At 39.1% G+C, this 8,762-nt stretch overlaps 1 protein-coding gene across 1 annotated transcript in view; it reads right to left on the bottom strand.

Moving 5' to 3' along the window:
* LOC110831434 (A disintegrin and metalloproteinase with thrombospondin motifs adt-2) overlaps nt 1–514 on the bottom strand; it is a 39,629-nt gene extending 39,115 nt beyond the window's left edge. The window contains exon 1 of the mRNA XM_022067421.2: nt 70–514. The gene's annotated coding sequence lies outside the window, so the exon portion shown is untranslated. The remainder of the gene's footprint in view (nt 1–69) is intronic.
* Nucleotides 515–8,762: the final 8,248 nt, after the last annotated feature.

Raw genomic sequence — 8,762 nt, forward strand, 5'->3', positions numbered from 1 at the left:
GGTACAAACGTGTTATCGAAATATACATTCGCCCCTTTTTACATTAAGTTTTATATTTTTTAAGCTCACCTCACCCCTACAGGCAAATTATACTGCGCTGTAATATTTGGTTTTTAAATATCACTTTACAACTTCATTCTTATCCTGTCATTGAAGTCTCCGGTTATTGAAATTCTAATTTTAATCATCATTCTGACAAGTTACTGCTCACAGTCTCACACAAAACACACTTCTGGTTTTAAAATCTGAAGCAACGTACACTGTATATTGAGGTCTAATCTGTTACTTTAAAAATAAACAGCACACGATTTCACACCAAAATCGAACGATGACAACGAATCATTTTGCCACTACGATAATACGGGTATGAAGTAGATTAGTCTTACGATGTTTTCAAAGTACTGACGGCCACCTAATGCAAGTCCATGTGCCGGTTTGACAGAGGAGAGCTAGTCGGCGCACTGCCAGCTGATCTGTGGCAGTGGCCCTACTAAGCGAACACTTACTTTTGCTGTAGTCATATGGATGACTGCGTAGGTAGGTTGGCTTTCGAGAACTCAACCTGCATCTCGCTCTAGAGTAATGGACGTGCGGGGGGAGGGTGATACAATTTAAATCTGCATTCAGCCAACGACAATCTTTATCTCCACAATCTCCCAACAAAACATTTTTTTATTCCTTCGTGCTCTTTGGATACACAAAAACCTACTACATGTTTCAAAATTTCTAATTTACGTCTTTTTTCAGATATCACTCTCGGGTCTTTCGGCCTGTTTTGATTCTTAATCAATTCTACCGAACGTCGCCTCCGAGTGGTTACCACTCCTGCTTCGTATTTGAGATATCCTGGTTTCAAATCCCACATCAGAGACCGGCTATCCTGATTGTGTTTCTTTGGTTTTCCAGGAAATACCTTGAATTTAGATGCCTTAGGACGGGCTGATCATTTGTCCAAGGAGAATAAAACTTTTACTGCTGTTAGCTCCTTGTTTCATATACACATCTTCAAGTCGCTCGTAAGTCCTTGTAACAACGTAAAATAACATCGCAGGAAGAACAGAACAGGAGCTGTTTGCATTTTGTTGCAGTGACCAGACTTTTGCTACAGTAAATTAATTCAGAGCGCAGGTTAAAGCTCCAGAACAATTTCTCAGTCCCTGTTTATGACGCAACATTCCTTTGTTACTTAACCGTTTAAAGCCTAATGGTAACTACATGTACGTACCTCCTGCTTTAAGAATTAGCAACGCTGCAATGGGTTTTGTATGGTTCTCACTGTGAACAGCGATTATTTCCTTTAACAGCATTAACTAGTTGATCTTTGTAATGGCAAAGTGTTGTGTCTTCTTTGAGGTACGGACTGAATTCTTAAATATTATGTAGACGAGCTTCGGCTTCAAAGGATTAAATATCCTGCGTTTGGGGTGGTTACGCTTCGTCAAATAGACTGTGAGGATGACGTTTTGCAGAAACAAACTTAAACAGCACAGACTGTATTTTGAAGACATCGACGGTTATATTACAACGTATCTCAAAGAAACAAGGTGTTGTCGATTGGATTCAACTAACACAGGATAAGGTCCAATGGTGGACTCATGTGGGAACAATAATTTATCTTCGGATTCTGTAGAAGGGGAATTTCTTGACCACTGAGCTTCTGTTAGGTTCAAAAGAAGGACTCCGCTATATCAAAATGGCTAGAGCGAAAATCTGGGGTGTTGAAACTGACGATCGGAGGCAGCACGTAATATAAAAAGTGTTAGATCTGGCGTCTCTCTACTAGCGTGACTGAAGCGAACCGCCCAGTTTGCAGGGATAGTCACTAAATTGCCTCCACAGAATAAGGAAAAAATGGGGAGGGGGGACTCAGAGGATTGCGTAATTTCTACGTTTTTTTTCGAAAGGCAAATAAATTAACAGAACATCAATAATTGTGTCTGGCTGTTAACTTCTTACATATCTTATTGGCTTTTCGACGGGCTGAACCCCTTGTTTTATTTTCTAACGTCATCAGTAGTCGAGACTACAGCGTCGAATGATTGGACGGTTAATGAATTGGGAAGGATATAGAGGGAAGTATTCGAGGCATAGTTTGAAGTACCATCCCGGTATTTGCCTGGAGGGACCGAGGAAACAACGAAAAACCTCAGACACGATAGCCGCCGGTCTTCGCGAATACTAAGCAGGAATGATAACCATTCGCCAGCGACGTCCGGCATCCCCCCCTCCCTCCAAGATAATCTTCAAAATGTACAGAAATAATTAATGAGGACGTTGTCCGGCTGTTAGACTAACACTGAACATGTACTTAAGCTAGCTCACTGGCCTGGCTATGAATCTAGAAAACAGATTACTAAATAAATTTAACCACATTTGGGGCAATGAGTTTTATGGCAGTTTCACTGTGTCTTCTGAGGTCATGGTTATTGAAATATCTTCTACAAGGGTAATCCTGAACCGTGGAATTGTTTCGTTAACCCACCAGAGGGTAGGCTGATGTCTTGTTCTTGGTGCTGCATCCCGTTCCAGAGTTGTTTTCTGATGATATATCAAGCGGAAAGGTTCCTTAGATGTAATACCAGGCCATACAAAGCGTCTGGAACGGACAGTTTCTGTTTAATAACCATGTTTTGAAATTCATTTATGAAAATCAAGTGTTTTAAGCTTTTAGTTTATGACCTTGGTTTAATTATGAAGTTTTCTGTTTGTTGATGAATTCACTGACAACTTTCGCTATTGAGAAACCGGGATACGGTCTACAAGATATTTCCCTGCATGAGAAATAATACGCTTATAACTCTTTGGCTTATCTTTACAGCCATAATATTTGGTTGGATATATTTGCTGCAAGTCCTGAGTGCTCTAGGCGTGTGGTTTTCATAGTCTGTCGTTACAGACACTTTACGTGTTTCGCTCTTTCATTGCAGCTGTAACTGGAAAGAAGTAATGGACGGACCATACACGTTAATTACAGATTGTATCACTGCACGATACGACCATAACATAGCATTATAAACTGCAACAAAGCGCGTTATAACGTAATTAATATATCTCACATGGAAGGTTAGCAATGAACTGCCGTGTTAATGATCGCGTCTTCTTAGTTAGTGCGGAGTTCCGTCAAGTCGTTAAACTAGAGTATGAAATAGTTTGTATATAGTCATGTAGTTGGTATCCGTCAGCGGCAAACTATGACCTGACATGAACTCACTCACTCGTTAGAAAGACCTCAGAAGGTGCACCAAACAGGAAGTCAGGTTTTCGAGTGGGAACCACGTCTAAAGTTTGGTGTTAGCCAAGGATTCAGCAAACACTGCAGTTGTCATTTTCAAGGTGGGTATGAGGTGGGGTTAGTTCAGAAGACCTTATATAGGGCAGGCCGTGGGTGCGATATAATTCGATGGAGATAAGTAATCGTATCGAGAGATACTAAGTAGGAAATGCAATATTTGTAGAAGCTATACAACTTGAAATAAAGTAGACAGCAAAGACACGCGTAGAAGCAGACAGTCACAGTATAGGGATTATATAAAAGACAAGGAGGAGTACTATAGTGAAGTAAGTAAAGTTTGTCCCACTATACGCCATGTAGGCGTTTGGGGGGAGTGGAGGTATAGCTCCTCTCTTCCTTGACCTCGGCACTAGATGGGGGTGAGTGGTCAGCATCACGCCCCGGCCGGCTTTACCCCCGGGAAAGGACCCCGGTACCCATTGTAGAGGAGGCTGGGTGGGCCCCAGAGCCGGTCTGGACGCAGAGGCTAGAGGAAAAATCCTCTGCTCCCGTCGTGGATCGAACCCCGGTCGTCCAGCCCGTAGCTAGTCACTATACTGACTAAAATAACGAAAATGACAACAAAGATATTAAAAAATTAGGAAAAGTACTTTAAAGGAATACTTTATGGAAAAATAAACGTGAAGTTGGGGATTGGAACGCATATTCAATAGGATTACCTAGAAACGTGTGATACGATTCTAAATCGGGAACATAGGAGGAAATGTACGCCGGCATGTGATGCAGACAGAGAGGTAAAACAGCGGACAACGTAATCAAAAGCACTAAAGAAAAAGCGAAATTTTTCATAATTTCCAAAAATGAAAGCTAGTATAAGTTATTTTATTAATATGTCTAAAATGTACAATATTTGAAAATGTAGAGACTGGTTGGAAAAGTTATGACGTGGACCCTTGAAGATGTCTATGACAGACAGACGAAACATGATAACAAACTAAGATTGTGCGTCAGATATGAAAATTTCATTTGACAGAGGAAGTACAATTCATTTCTGGACAAGACAACGGTTCGTGCAAAGTAATAATACAAATGGTAACCTAAGTACTGGCATCAGTCTGCCGGTCAAATTAAGAGACAGGCAGCCGACACTGAGCTGTCACGTTGGATGACTTGATGCAAGAGGTCAAGGAAGAACGGAAAAAAAGCAGTAATCTGATGGAAGGAAACCAAATCCTATGGATTAATAACAGACGGAAACTACAGATTGTGCAACACCATTCCACCTGCAGAAGTAATTGCGCTGTGAAAGTTACACGTGGCTAACATTTTGTATCCGTTCGTAATTTTATGAATATTCTCGAGGTTTTCTTTCGCCATGTTTCCTTATGAATATCATATTCTGCTGAAACGTAATGAGGTTTCACTTCTGACCTCAGTTTCAAAACTCCACCCCGATATTTTAAAGATAGGAGTGTACCTGGTGTCGTCCTGCATTTGAGTTCTCGTCAGACGCAAGATCTCTGCAGCACGTTTCGTCTGGCAATCGTGTCATTAGTGGGGACCCCAAACCAGCAATTCTGACACCAACAATCGATTTTCTTTAGATTTGTAACCTTATGTACGTTCCTCACCGAAGCAAGCAGTTCATAGATGCTTTCACCAATGTGTTTTATACACGAAGGACACGATATAAGTATTTAATATTACCTTTCAGACGTAATATATGGCACTAATTACAATTCTGTTACGTACCACTTCTTCATTGTAGGATATTTTAAAACTTGATGGACATATTTGAAAATATTGGTGTTCTTCTTGTAACGAAGAGTTACTCTTGAGTAGTAAAATTTGTTATATTCTTGTTGTTTCATTCTGACGGGCAATGCGCGTTTTTATTATGATGTAACATAATGTTACAGCAGTGACATTATTGCGACAGTTACCTTGAAACACGACGTGACGATAATTACTTTGGATACCATTGTTATCTTTCATAGCATCTGGAACTTCATTTACGTGTACACAAAAGCCTACCGCTGTTCACTGTCTTTCTCTAAAATCCGTGTTGATATTGCCCGTCCAACTAAACAGAGATGTTACGTGTTCTCTTCAACATTTCCGACCACAATTTTGTATATATTTCTCCTTTCCCATTCATGCTACATTTCCGCTCATCTTATTCCCTTTTATTTAACCATATTAATAATATCAGACATCATAAATTAAGAATCTTAATGTTGTATATTGTAAATATGAAATGTGCATACAAACAACTATTTACACTATGTAGGTACTAATGCCAAAGCGTTTCGACCTCAAGAGGTCATCATCAGTGGCACAAAAACAAGTTAATTCATAGAATATAAATCAAAAGATCATGGTTTTAGCAGAGCATAAAGGTAAGTTCTGTATAAAACCATATTTAGTAACACTTCACTGGCTGTTGGTTGCATAGGAATTGGTATATTGAGGTCGAAACGCGTTTGGCACATTTTATATTTATAAATTAAGAAGGTGACTTAAATATTTTGTTGTTTTATCTTTCTTGGGTCCAAATATTCCTCATCATTTTGTTCTGAAACTCTCTTCTGTTAAATCGAGAGAAAGAATGCGCTTCACGTAAATACAGGGCATTAAGTAAAATTGTACTTTCATTGTTCTAGGCTTTTGGATTTTTAAGCTAGGGCACATAAGAAAGCGTCGAAAGGCCACGCATTCACAGTTTTGATGCCGGACGAATATTATTATTACATTATTTTAGATGTACTTAACTCGAACAATAACACAGTTAGTAGAGCTTGATGTTCAACTGTCGCCCAACAATGAATGAAATGTCCTTGTATTGTATGTGTCAGGGATATTCTTTCGGATGATGCAGCAGTATTGTCATCCAAACATGAACTTGTGCCCACTGACCCGTTTATTTCTGACAATTTAACGTCGAGGTAATTTCATGTAAACAATACACTCTAACATGATAAGCGCCAGGACTGTCGAGATGTCATCTGACTTAAATCGACCTCAGCATTGATATGTATAACATGTCTAGGTCATGCCAAGAATTGTTTAAAACTGTTTGGTGGTTTGAATATTCCCAACGTAAAAAATGTTGTTAAAGAGCACTGAAATTTTTCTAAAGAAATTGGGTACAGCATGAAATGGATTCATCTGGTTCAGAATATTTATTATGACTTGTGAACACAGTAATGAACCTTGGTGTTCTATAAAATAAAATACAATTCCTTGATTAGCTGTGCGATTATCATCTTAATAAAGAATCAGCTCCGTAGTATTAATTGCGTTGGAAATATTTAAGTGTGTATGTTTTGTATAAATATTCCGCGACGATGGACAGAAGTGAATGTTTTAGGTCATTAAGTAATTTTCATTATTTCCCTTTATATTTGAACTTTTAATAACTCCAGACGGTATAAAGCGTTGAATGGGACATTACAGGCTGATTACGAACTGAGCTGGAAGAGTGTAAAACAACCTTGTTCATTGTCGCCCATAAATATCAACACGTAAATAAACTTTTCATTGGTCCTTTTATTATTGTTTTTATAAAATATTACTTTCAAACAAAACTGTACATACGACTTTTGGCTCGCCTTTGCTGCGTTAGAATGTCCAACGGTCAACTTTTGGGCTGTAGAAATTAAGGAATTTTTTTATATCTATGGTCAAGTTTGACCGTCGTGACCCCTTTCGGGGTTTTCTTGCGAAAGTACCACGGTGGTATCGCCTTGCCTTCCGTGGCCAGACTGGAAGAGGAGACGCGGACAAACATGCATGCCTTGAGTGGGACTCGAACCCATGGTCGCAGCGGCCAGGCGCACGAGGACCGTGCCTCAGAGCGCGTGGCCACTGCGCAAAATTTAAAAAAATGTCGGAGTAATTCACGAACGAAAAATGTTGTAAATTTGTAAAGAGGCAACATTTGGGTTCTATACTAGTCTATGCTCAGTTGACTAATTATATCAGTAGGTCTATTATTTTGCTGGGCATTGTTCATTGTCTGAGATATATGTGATATAGGTCTACATTATGTTTTGAGATTTGATTTGCTGCTGTCGATTTGTATTACTTTATTTTTAGCCTCAGTCTGGGACATTTTAAACACTAATTACTCGAGTCTAGTGATTAGCTTATTAGTCTAGTACCGAAACTGTCCCGTATAATATACCCCAGAAAATTAGTAATATTAAACATAAAACGCGCATAAAATGAGGCGTAAAAAGAAGAAAATTTTTAGAGAAGAATTCCTCAAAAGTTGCTCTGGATCGAATTAGCAGTTAAAAACAGCGGCGTTGCATTTCAGTGTGCATAATGGTGAAGTAGCGCAGGATATTAGCAATTACTTCGCACCGTCTCTCCCCCTTAGTTCGTAACTACGGAGCAGAAAATAACGCCCGAGTTCCTCAAATAATTGTAGAGTAAAGAACTCCGCTTTGTGTTTTTGTGTGAATTGTACATTAAATTAGGCTGTGTAGCGTTTCTTTGGTGCAGGTATAAAATGTCACGGTGAATGAAGGTTTTAATTATCAGCGTCGTGACTTATAAAGTCGAGAAGGAACCAGAGGAAGGCTTGGGGTCGTGTTGTCTCCAACACGACAGTATTGTCTGCTACAATAAACGCGACGTCCTTTACGTGAAACATAATGAATGAAACAAAAGAAAGTGTTTCGGCTTAAGAAAAGTGAAGTTATATTCTTCGGTCAACAGTCCAATGATCTTCATGCTTTGCCTGTTGACATGTAACTTTGTGCTTACCCTCGGTCACAACACTTGGCCAAATCCCATTCCTGTCCTTCATTAGGCCAATAATTCAGTTCTTTACTATTAGTATGGTGCAAAAACAGCCAGAAGGCCAATTACAGATACAGCACAAGAGAAGAACAAAATAATGAATATAAGAAAATAACAACAATCAAGTTATATGACTGTGGAGAAAGTTAATACACAAAAAACATAATAATAATGGTGAATAAATAAAATAATAATAATCATCATAATTACTGTGTCCAATTGCCGCATATTTTGAACAAATAGCGCCGTATAATAGATAATAGAATGAACAGGTAGGGTAAGTCTTCAAGTTAATTAAAACGTATAATTAGCATGGGACTTGGGACACTTTCGATTTTAAACGGCACTGACGATGGTGTGTTACAATCGGAATCACTAAATTCTTGAACTACGTCTATCGTCTGTTTTTTCAAAAAGAATACTACGTTGTCCAGTTGAATGAAACCCTTTCTATCGGATCCAACTGAATAATGTCCCCCTCCCCAACCGATTTTTAACCTGTGGACGGTAGGTCCAGCTTCCGAAACGTAGTGTTCATTTTAAAAACTCAGCCGATGGACATATTCCAAGAATTTAGTGATCATGAGAAGACAACTTTGTTTTCGTAAAATGTCAAATCTACGTAGTATAATACAATTCCGGACAAGTGATCTTCAGCATCACTGGTTCCGCTGATAATCACTCGGGCTCTCAGTTCTGTCGTAACCTAGACCTACGTCGA

This window comes from Zootermopsis nevadensis, unplaced genomic scaffold (assembly GCF_977971745.1).
Source record: "Zootermopsis nevadensis isolate Lab colony 2312 unplaced genomic scaffold, Znev_1.0 Znev_ptg000029l, whole genome shotgun sequence".
Taxonomy (NCBI): Eukaryota; Metazoa; Arthropoda; class Insecta; order Blattodea; family Termopsidae; genus Zootermopsis; species Zootermopsis nevadensis.